This window comes from Gossypium arboreum, chromosome 12 (assembly GCF_025698485.1).
Source record: "Gossypium arboreum isolate Shixiya-1 chromosome 12, ASM2569848v2, whole genome shotgun sequence".
NCBI lineage: Eukaryota > Viridiplantae > Streptophyta > Magnoliopsida > Malvales > Malvaceae > Gossypium > Gossypium arboreum.
The window spans coordinates 13,352,651-13,364,784 of record NC_069081.1 but is presented as its reverse complement, the minus strand read 5'-3'; positions in this window follow the sequence as shown (position 1 = coordinate 13,364,784).

The window sequence follows — 12,134 nt, the reverse complement described above, 5'->3', positions numbered from 1 at the left end:
AGATTTCGTAATCAGCTATACAAAACTGTGCATATAAAGAGCTCTCACTGACGAGACTTCACAGATGTAATATTATAATGCAAAAAAATGTTTGACCACTTGGCAGATTATCCCTACAAGTTCTATCCTCATTAGTTGCCTAAATACTCTTATATGCAATTACTTCCTTGAGAGGAAATCTTTGTGTATTATTACTCACGGACTTATAAAAGAAAACCTTTAATGATCCTTATATAAACCTTTGTTAGATACATATAGATAATTCAAATAAGGCAGATCTTGGCAAATAATTCTAGTAGTAGACTAATAACTTGTTCTGACAGATTCAGATTTGTAATATAATCCATCGTGGATTCTTGTTTCAAGCTCAAGTTTGCGGATTCATGCTTTACAAAACATGCCGACAAATTTATAAGGAAAAACCACATTTTGGATTTATAAGAAGATCAAATCGTCATAATCAAACAGACAAATCTAGCGGATCATTGGATCCTGTCTCTGTTTCACAACAACAAATATCTCACTAATAGTGTTCCACTTTTAGAAACAGTTAATATATTGGCGGATTCTTAAAAGTGAATCCCCTATTTGTGGAATCATACATATTAAATAGTCATGTTAATCTGTCATATCTTTGTTTTACAGATTCACATAAACAGATAGCTCGTACACAATGATAGATTACAAGAGAACGAACTCCTTGGTGGACTCATGCAAGCGGATCCCTCTGTTGCAAAATTCTACTTATAAGATAGTCCTGACGGACTTCCATATCTTTCATAACCTTCATATTCCATGGCCATGAACTTCCATTTCACATATGAGGCTTACCTTAGACTCCGCAAAGTCTCATACATTCATAGAACTCTCATTGGGTTATCATAGTCATTTGCACATATAGCTCCGTACAATCCAACCAAACCTCTGCAAAACTGAAAACCATGCATATACATTCTCTGTACTATCCACCTGAACCTATATAAAGCCAGTTAGCATATGGCATAGAGTGCACAATGCGACATTTCTCCATCTTACATCTACTAAAACAACTATCCACACTCCGTATATCATACACAGGCATTATATCAATACTACAACTTAAGCATGACACATATTACACCAAACATTTCATGCATTTTTCACATCAACACAACAAGTCTTGTGATACATCAATATTCAATTATAGAGTAACTCATCATTTACACAACATCCAACTATAGGATGACACATCATTTGCTCAACACTCCACCAACATAACAAGCAAACATCATTCCAAAAATCTCATTTATACCTCATAGATAAACTTACAACCAGTCATATACTTTCATATTTACACACTGCATGCATCTTGATATATCATCATTTAACCATAGAATGCATCATTTTAGGAAAGAAGTTACGGGCCCATCAGCAATACCAAAACGTAAACATCCATTCAAGGCTTGAGTTTTAGAGACGCCAAAACCTTCTACGTAGCTTCTTCCCTTGCTACCCAAGCCAGCTTGATAAATTCTTCATTACTTATGCACAAACTTTAGATTCTTTTCTCCATATAGACCATTCTCAATCTTTCTTTCCTGCAACCAAACCAATGAAGAAGATGAAGAATGAATAGAAAAATGAAGGAACCCCTCCCAAAGAAAAAACATCTCTCCCTTATATACTAATGCATTTCTTCATCAGTCCAAACACAACAGCCAACTGTACATGTCCATAACCATCATGTCTCCCACTAAAAATATTCCTAGTTTAAACTCAACAGAACCAATGTTGAAATCTGATCTTTCCACATCCAATCTGTCATTTCTTCTTATTTCTACTAGAACCCGCTCAATTAGTAAGCTTTTCAAATTAGTCGCCAAATTCACCCTTCCAACATAACTTTGACATTTCGGGTTGTGACACACCATCATAAGTTTTGTATTGCCTCATATTTTTTGGTGGCTTTTTTATAAAAATAATATTAAAAAACTAATTAAATACAAAAATCAGGTGGGGAATAGATTAATTGCGAAAATTTGGTGTTTGCTACAATAGTTTTGAGTGTCGCCTGACACATTGACTTTATCGATCAACTTTTTTTAAAAAAATAGAGGTCTGATAAGAAAAAAAAAGTTGAAAAAGTGAAACAAAAATATTTTTTTGTGGTGCCACTTGACACATTGACGACACCAGTAAATTTTTTTAAAGAAAAGTCTAATAGGAAAAAAAGACTAAAAGTTGTGGTTCCAACACCACACAATTAATGTCTCACTTTTTCGGTAGCCAATGCCTCGCTTCCAAGCTTTTAATTCATTTTCCCAACATTTCCATTTACCAAATCTAATGAGAGAAAAAGAAAAAAAAAACAACTTTTTTTTTATTTAATTAAGGGGATGTCGCCTGACACATTGGTAGCACAAATTAAAAAAAAAATTCACTTTTTTAACTTTTTTTTTCATGTCAGACTTTTTTTTTTTAAATTCATCAATACCGCCAATGTGTCAAACAGCACCCAAAGTCATTGTAGCAAACATCACATTTTTGTAATTAATCTATTACCCACTCCATTTTTGTATTTAATTATTTTTTTATTAAAAAAATCTCTCTTTTTTTTTTGGCATATTATCATTTTTTAATCTCTCATAGTTTTTAGTACATCTTCATAATTTTTTGGTAATCCTTCATAATTTTTGGTAAACTGTCATGGTTTTTTGATAACCACTCATAATTTTTGTATTTCTCATATTTTTTACATTTGCTCATAAATATTGGTATGCAATTAAAATATTTTCTATGCTTTAAAAATTAGGGTTTGGCATGAAAATATGCCTTTTCCATATTAAGACATTTTATTGGGAATTTTTGAATCAATATTTCATAATTTTAAAATAATTAATTTTAATTATTAACATTTGGTACTAAAATATTATATATAAAGAAAAATTTTAAAATTTGAATAAGTAAATAAATAATTATAAGGCTTAACTATTATTTAACAGTCACTCATAGTTTTTGATAACCACTCATAATTTTTGGTATTTTCTCATATCTTTTAGTATTTCTTCATATTTTTGATAATTCATAATAATATTTGATACTCCTTCGTGTTTTTTGGTATTCTTTTAGTTTTTTTATCTCATTTTTTATATGCTATCAAAATTTTAATAATCTTTCATAATTTTTGCACTCTTTCATGTTTTTTGGTATGCCCTCATATTCCTTTTTGTATACTTTAAAATTAGAATTAGGCACGAGAAATATATTTTAGAGTAAAAAAAGAAGATATTTTGCATATCAAAAAATTGATTAAACAAAGAAAATTTTATAAAACGAACCATTGTTTGATAGTCCTTCATTTTTTTTAGGTATTTACTCGTGTTATTAGTAATCCTTCCTTTTTTTTTCTTTTTTTTTTTTGCTTTTTGACAATTTTTCATACTTTCTCATGTTTTTTTGCTATTCCCTCATAATTTTTGGTAATCCTTCACAATTTTTTCTACTTCCTCAAAATTTTTGATACACGCCTCTTATATTTTGATACTTCTTCAAAATTTTTGACAATCCTCATAATATTTGGTATGCTTTTAAAATTTTTGAATAAGTTTTAAAAATTAGGATTTGGCATAAGAAATATATATTTGGAATAAAAGATATTTTTTATACTAAGAAATTTTTTGAGAATATGTTTGCAAACCAAAATTTTGTAATTTTTTAAAATAATTAATTTTGTATCCTAATATTTTCTACCAAAATATTATATATAAAGAGAATTTTTAAAATAAAAATTTGAATAATAAAGCAATTTTATATGACAAACCATTATTCGATAGTCCCTTATGTTTTTAGTACTTCCTCAATATTTTTGGTATTTTTTTCATGTTTTTAGTATTTCCATATAATTTTTACTCCTTCATGTTTTTTAGTATTCTTTCATAAATTTTGGTACATCTCATATTTTTAGTATGCTCTCCAAATTTTTGTTAATCCCCCATAATTTTTCATTCTCCCTCTTCTTTTTTTTTTTTTGGTATTCCCTCATAATTGTTTATATTAGAAAAGAAAATTTTATAAAACAAATCATTATTTAGTAGTCCTTCATACTTTTGATAATCCCTCAATTTTTATAGTTCCTCATGTTGGGGATCCACCCGTATATACAATGAGAAAATAAAAGTAAAAGTGAAGAAGAACAAATACACAAATATTTACGTGAAAAAATTCCTCTAAAGCAGAGGATAAAAAACTACGGGCAAAGGAGACTTCACTAAATGAGCAAAACCCGAAAGAGTACAAGATGGAGATAATCTCAAAAAATAAACTCTAAACCCCAAAAGAACAAAGCACTCTTACTAAAACCCGAAATTCCCTAAAACTCACAAAACTCTCTCAATCTCAAATATGACGAAGATGATTAATCTAGGTTACAAAAGCCCTTTTAAAGGCTAAATTCGTTGGTTAAATACGACTAAAATAACTCTAGACAAATCAGAGTTTAACTGGGAAACAATAGCAGAGTTTAACTAGGAGAAGAAAACCTGGTTGAATTAGAAACACGTCGCCACGTCGCAACATCCTATGTCCCTCATCGGGATGCCATTCTTCGCGTCGTCGGAATGTTATTTTCTTCTCGTTGGGACGTCAGCTATTCATCATCGAGACATTGGCTCTTCCTCATTGAAACGTCAATTTCGTAAATACAAGGCATAGACATTGGCTCTTCCTCCTTGAAACGTCAATTCGTAAATATGAGGCATACTCCACAAATCTTCACATTGACTCATATTTTCTCATTCTCTTTTTTCGAGCCTATCAAGGGCCTATCTAAACCTTTTGTAGGATACTTACCAGGCCCAAACCGGATTTTGAACTTGAAATCTAAAAGACTCTTAACTGCAGATCCACTACCTAACTTGAAAGAGCCAAATTTCTTAAACTGACATTGAGCCAACTCTGACTCCATAATTGTTAAGGAAATTTTTGATACACTAGTCACGATTGAACCTTGAAGAACATATAGACTACCAGTCTTTTGACCTCTCATCAAAATAAGAGCTTCACGAAATATGTTAATGTCGTTTGACTCTATAATGATTTTGAAATTTTTTGAGTCCAACATACTCAAAGAGATGAGGTTTTTCTCTAAATTAAACACATGCTTGACATTTGACAGTTTCCTTATAATTTCATCATGCATCTTGATCTGAACAGTACCGATATCGATTATCTTACAGAGTGATTCATTCCCCATACACACAACTCCACCTTCAACTGAACTATATATGGAGAACCAATCCCTATTGGGACACATACGGAAAGAACACCATGAATCTAGGATCCACTCGGATGTAGACTTAGATCTTTTAATCGTGGATACGAAAAACCAACCATCACCCTTTTCTTCAATCATATTAGCATCAACTACTTCATCCTCGTTGCTCTCAGCTACTCTTATGTTCTTATTTTGTAGTTTGTAACAATCTATCTTGATCTGACCTTTCTTCTTGCAGTAGCCACATATATTGTCTCAATTCCTCGACCTCGAATCAATTCAACTTCTCACAAAAAATGTCGAGGGTTTCCAACCCAAACTGCTACTCAAACCAAACTCACTATCGAGTTTGTCTTTTCTTCACAAGTTTCCATTCACTTTCTCGATTGAGAGTTTATCTATACCATAAATTAAAGTTTTCCTAAAAGACTTATATGAAAGGGGGCAAAGAGCACAATAGTAGCATAGCTTGATCTTCATCATCAATCTGAACCTCAACGTTCTTCAAATCATTCAAGAGAGAAACAAACACACTGATGTAAGCCCTAATAGAGTCATTTTCTCCCATACTGAATGTATACAAGTGCTGCTTCAACACCAAACAATTAGCCAAAAACTTTGTCATATATAGGGTTTCTAAAAGTCTACAACTATTTTCTCTAATAGTACCTCTTGTAACACATCATTCGTAAGGTACAACTAAATTATAGACAGGGTCTTCTCATCAAGCTCATCCCATTCTAACTAATCTAGATTTTCGGGCTTTTTCTGGTAACGACCTTTTTCAGGCCGTTTTAAATTAGAATTGTCATCATTTAAACTTGTCATAAACTGAAATTTGTGTAGTTGTTGAACCTCTCGATATCGAACCTCATTACCATCTCTAAATGAGTTGAATACGAAAATTGAACTAAGCTCTAATACCAATTTGTTGGGAATCAACCCGTATATGCAACGAGAAATAAAAGTAAAAGTAGAGAAGAACAAACACACAAATATTTACGTGGAAAAAATCCTCCAAAGAAGAGGATAAAAAACCACGGGCAAAAGAGACTTTACTAAATGAGCAAAAATCAAAAGAGTACAAGATGGAGAAAATCTCAACAAATAGATCCTAAACCTCAAAAGAGCAAAACACTATGGCTAAAACCCGAAATTCCATAAAACTCACAAAACTCTCTCAATCTCAAAAATGACGGTGATGATTAATCTAGGTTACAACAGTCCCTTTTATAGACTATATTCGTAGGTTAAACACGACTAAAATAACCCTAAACAAATCAAAGTTTAATTGGAAACAATAGCACAATTTAAATAGGAAAAGAAAACTCGGTTAAATTGGAAACACATCGCAATGTCGCATGTCCCTCGTCAGGACGTCATTATTCACGTTGTCGGAACATCGAGTGTCGCGTTGTCAAGACGTCGACTCTTCCTCGTCACAATGTCAATTCATAAATACAAGGCACACTCCACACCTCATAATTTGTGGTACTTTCTCTTCTTTTTTTTTTAATAAACCCTCATATCTTTTGGTACCCCATCAAGTTTTTTAGTAATTCCTCATAATTTTTTGTATTTCCTCACAATTTTTTTACAATCCTCACAAATTTTGGTATTCTCTTATGTTTTTACTACTCCTCGTGTTTTTTGGTATTCTCTCATAAATTTTGGTACTCCTTATAAAATTTTTTATATGCTTTCAAATTTAAGTTTTGACATGAGTAATCAATTTCTTATTTAAAAATACTATTTTTACTAATAAAATTTGTTATATATACTAATAAAGTTAAAATTATTGAAAATTAAATAAGCAAAACAAAATGTTTAGACGAACCAATATTTTGTACTCCTTCGTAATTTTTAAATTTTTACTATATAAAATAAATTTTATTAGTGTGCAAAAATTTTGAGAGAATACCAAAAAGAAATGAGAGAATGCCAAAAGTTATGAGGAAATACAAATTTTGAGGATGTATCAAAGAATATGAAGTGCAAATTTTTGGTTTGTCTTACAAAATTTGCTTTATTTGTTCAATTTTCAATATTTTTACATTTATTGCTATATATAATAAATACTATTAGTATGCAAAAATTATTTTTTATACCAAAATTTGATTTCTCATGACAAAACTATAACACCTTATACCCTACCTGATTGTTGAATCTGAGTTACAGTGTGTCACATTCATTGCCGGAGTAACTACAATCAATTCAAAAGTAATATATACACTAAGTATGATAAAATCAAACTATGAAAATTTTAATTTACATATATCTTTATACATATGCATATCCATTGTATATATATTATTAGAATATAAAATATAACATTTGATTATAACATCATTCAACTAGTACAAAATATTACATAAATATCGAAATATAACACTTACAATTTATAACAATTAATTTCATTTGATCATCAAATCATGTCATAATCCCATGTATAATATGAAATAAAGCCAATCCCAAGTCTAAAATAAGCTTACGAAAAGCTCTAAGGTTAATCTAGAATCAAACAAAGACTAATTTGAAACTTTTACAAGATGAAGGGAAAAAGTGCAAAATAAGAGGTCACACAGTCGTGTGTCTAAGCCATGTAACTCATTATGGTCGTGTGGGTTAAAAGTCACACGACCCACGGCCGTGCAACAAACTGAGGCCGTATGGATCAAATTTTTACCATATCTACAATACTCACATGAGCGTGTGGCTAACCTGTGTGGCTACAAGACTTCTACATTCTAGTGGTCATACTGCCATGTGCCAGCTCGTATGGTGCAAGAATGTGCCATTAAGTATCAAATTTCATGCCAAATCAAATTAATAGCTCAATTAGTGCACATTTGGTAATTCAAACCTACATAAAACCAATCTAAACACATACTAATACATCCATTTAACCAACCATAATACCATACATGCTATTCCACATAAAAAAGGACAATTTGCTAAGCTTAACAACTTATGTAATCATCAGCCACTCAATAAGACATACCAATCATCTTAGCACTTCAAACTCAACTAAAACATCTCATGTTAACCTCCTAATCATCTAACCAATATGCTTCATTGGCACCATTTCAAAACAAGGTTATATAAGCATTACAAACCATTCAAGATCAAACATCATTCCTATATGCTTCAAATTATGCAAAGACATACAAGACTTATAACAATTCATGTATTATCTAACAATTCCCCATCAAGTTCATACTTCATATAAGGGTTACTCATCCCTAAAATTTCACATTTATTAGTCTTATATACATACCATCTCTAAGTTGTAACATTCTCAACCATTCTCATTTATATAATCATTCCAAAACAACCAACTCAATAAGGAACAATTTAGCATTTAGCATACAATTTTCAATTCATCCACTCAATTATTCATTCAACCTATCATCAATTCATACTATAATTGCTTACCTTGCCTATGCATACTTATTTAAGCTACTTAACTAATTCATTTCTCCCATCACATAAAACATGTCTAAAACATATACAAATAACCATATACATCTTATCTTTCAACTTTAACATTCAATCCTACAATTTCTTATTAAGAATACATGTTATACTTTAATCAATTACTAATTGGTCTCATACCAATTCACTTCTCCTACTTACTTATTCACCTATATAAGTAACATGATCAAAACATAATTATACCAACAAGACACATATCATTTATGTCACATTGTCATTCCAATTAATACAATTCTAGCATATCATCTATCAACCATAAAACATATAATCAAATTATACCAACTTTCAAATACTTATTCATATTTATCATACAATTTATAGTTTACGGTTTAATCTCTTTTAAGTAAATTCATCAAAATTATAATTAATCTAAATTGATAAACATTAAATATAATCAAACATATCATAAAATTTATATAGTAAGTTCCATATAAACTTATCAAGTAAAATCAGCGATAATTAAAGTATCAGTGACTAATCCACAATTTTTTTTCTTGATTACCTACCAATTGATTGATCATACAAGGTTCGAAAGATTGAAACTCAAGGGAGCTTTTCTTCTTTTATTTCTATGGAGTTTTCGGTGGTGGAAGACGAATAGAAAAAAAATATGGCTTTGTTTCTTTTCATTTCTTTATGTTATATAAATATTATAATAACATTATTTACACACAAATCATCACCTAAACGTCGTACATCATTTAAATTGGCTAAATTGTCATTTAAAGCCTTGTTTTAATATTAATTAGTACTTTTAACAAATAAAAATAAAAAACAATCAACTTTTATTATTTTTACGATTTAGTTTTGTATTACAATTAATCACTAATTTGACAAAATTATTTATTTAAATTCAATTCACTTGTAAAGTAATTTCTTAAATATTTATTTAAAATAATTTCGAGCTCAGTTCATAGAAACGAGATCCCGATATCTCATTTTTCGATACTATTAACTTTAGGGTTGATACACTATCCAATTAATAAAATTAAAGGACCAAAATTTAATTAAATCTCGTATTAACCTCGTAAATATTAAATAATAATATTTTTAAATTCCTACATCAAAAATGAAATTCTAATATCCCTAACTTTTTAATTGTCACAAAAACTTAAAGCATATCAAAAATTTGAGTGCATACCAAAATTATGAGAGACTGCGAATGATTACGAAGGAGTGTAAAATTTATGACAGCTGATTACCAATAATTCTGAAGAAATATACTAAAGAAAATAAAAATTATAAAAAAATATGAGGATTTTTTTTTCATTTACCGGATTACCTGATACTCTACTTTAGTGTTAAAGGGAACTCTATAAGAGCTTTACCTGATATAGAGTTTTGATTCTATTAAAGACGTTTTAATATATCGTTGATTATAATTTTTTTCATTTTAAGTATTTTTTAATTATTTATTTAATTTAAATGGAAATTTTGGTTTAATAAGTTTCATTGATTTTTAAGAATATTTATCATACTTATAAATAAATAAAAACACGAAATTTTATTAAAAGACATTTTTAAAAATGAGATTATATAATAATAAATAAGAAGATTAAATTTTATATTAAATTAATTTATATTTAAAATTATTATCTTTTAATTAATCAGAAAAGTAAGAAAAGAAGAATTATATTACTTCAATTTTAAATAGAAAAAAAGAGCTTAAAGAATTTTTCAACTAATTAAAATACATTGTAATTTTAATTATATCATTACATTTAGATTAGAAAAATATTTTAATTTATGATTAAAATTTTGAAATATTTTTATTAAAGATGAAATTACGTCCTGTATCTATGCTAAATTATGTTTTTAAGTATAATTTAAAATTATTGAATGAAAATGTTAGAATTTAATTATTATTTTCATAGACATTTGCTATTTTACATTTCTTTTATGGTTGTAATATTTAATCATCAAAATAATTAATATATTTTTATTAGGTTCTATAAATAGAAAAATTTCACTTCATGATGTAATGACAAGTAGAAGAGGCAGAGCAAGGAGGACCACATGATGTTGTATGGGGTTTATGGTTTCCTGATAAATTGCTGTGTTGGATGAAACAACGATCTAATCACTTTTCGTTTTCAATGGAAGAGCTGTAGTCAGCAGTCTTAATCTGCATTTCCAACAATCCTTTTCCTTGTTAATTATTAGATAGTGATCCCATCCAACTTCTTTGTCCATGAAATCTTTCTGGCTCATCTTTTCTCATCAAGACCTTTGACGGAAGGATATGATCATTTGAACTTTGAACTTGAAGCCACTTTGTTTCTATCTGGCAAGTAAATATTACTAGTGTTCAAACTACAAGGCACTTCATTTGCTGACTTGGATTGTGGGGCTTCCAATATAGATATGTAAATCAACAGCTTTAGCTTGATAGTGAAGATGCTGACTAGGAAAACATGGATAAACTCATTCAACTCCTGCGTATGAGGATGCACCCACACCACAAGTTTGAGATAGTGAGTGTAACACCCCTAAAACCATTACCATGTAAGTGATGTTATACCCAGAATATACATAGTAGATGAAATTTGATACATCAGTGTTGTTAGAGGAAGTTATTGATGCCGGAGAAAGTTGACGTGAGATGTTAATCCGGGGCATAAACTAAATCATAAAATTATAAAAAGTGATGTCTAAAATTGTGAAATTCAAATGATATTGGATTAAATTGAATTGGTGGGAAAACTGGAAGGGCTAGAGATGAATTTTACTAATAGTAAAAAAAAGGCTAACGTGGTTCTCAAAAGTTATATAGGGCAAAATCATCATTTTTCAAATGAATATAATTTTAGTAAAATTACGAAAATACCCATCAACATGTGAACTGAATTTGAGTCATTAGATTCACTTGATAAAGTGGAAGTTAATGTGGACCCTTGGTTAAATATATTTATATATTTATTAAATTTATTAAATTATGGAAGTTTGGCAAGGAGCATTGGATCTTAATGAAAAGTATGATTAAATCTTAGCCTTTGGATTGAAATTATTATATTTACATATTTTATTATTTTTACTAAATAATTATTAAAGGAAATATGTACCAAACTATCCATGCATGAGAGAAAGAAATAAAGTTTTTTTTTTTTCAATTTGGTCCTTCTTCATCCAATTTCACATTCTTCACCTAAAACATTTGATTTCTAAGTAAATTTTCAAGTAAAATAAAGTTCCCAACAACATCAAAAGCTTAGATTTCAAGATTGAATTAATGAGTTTATGGATGAAGGTGGAAAAAAGTTAAAAAAAAAGAAAGTATAAGAAATCAAAGTCAGAAGATAAGAATTTAAGTGTTGTCTAGTAAATTTATTGTTTTGATAAATTAGGAAATAAAAGGTAGTGATTTTGAAATGACTCGATTTTAGTTAAT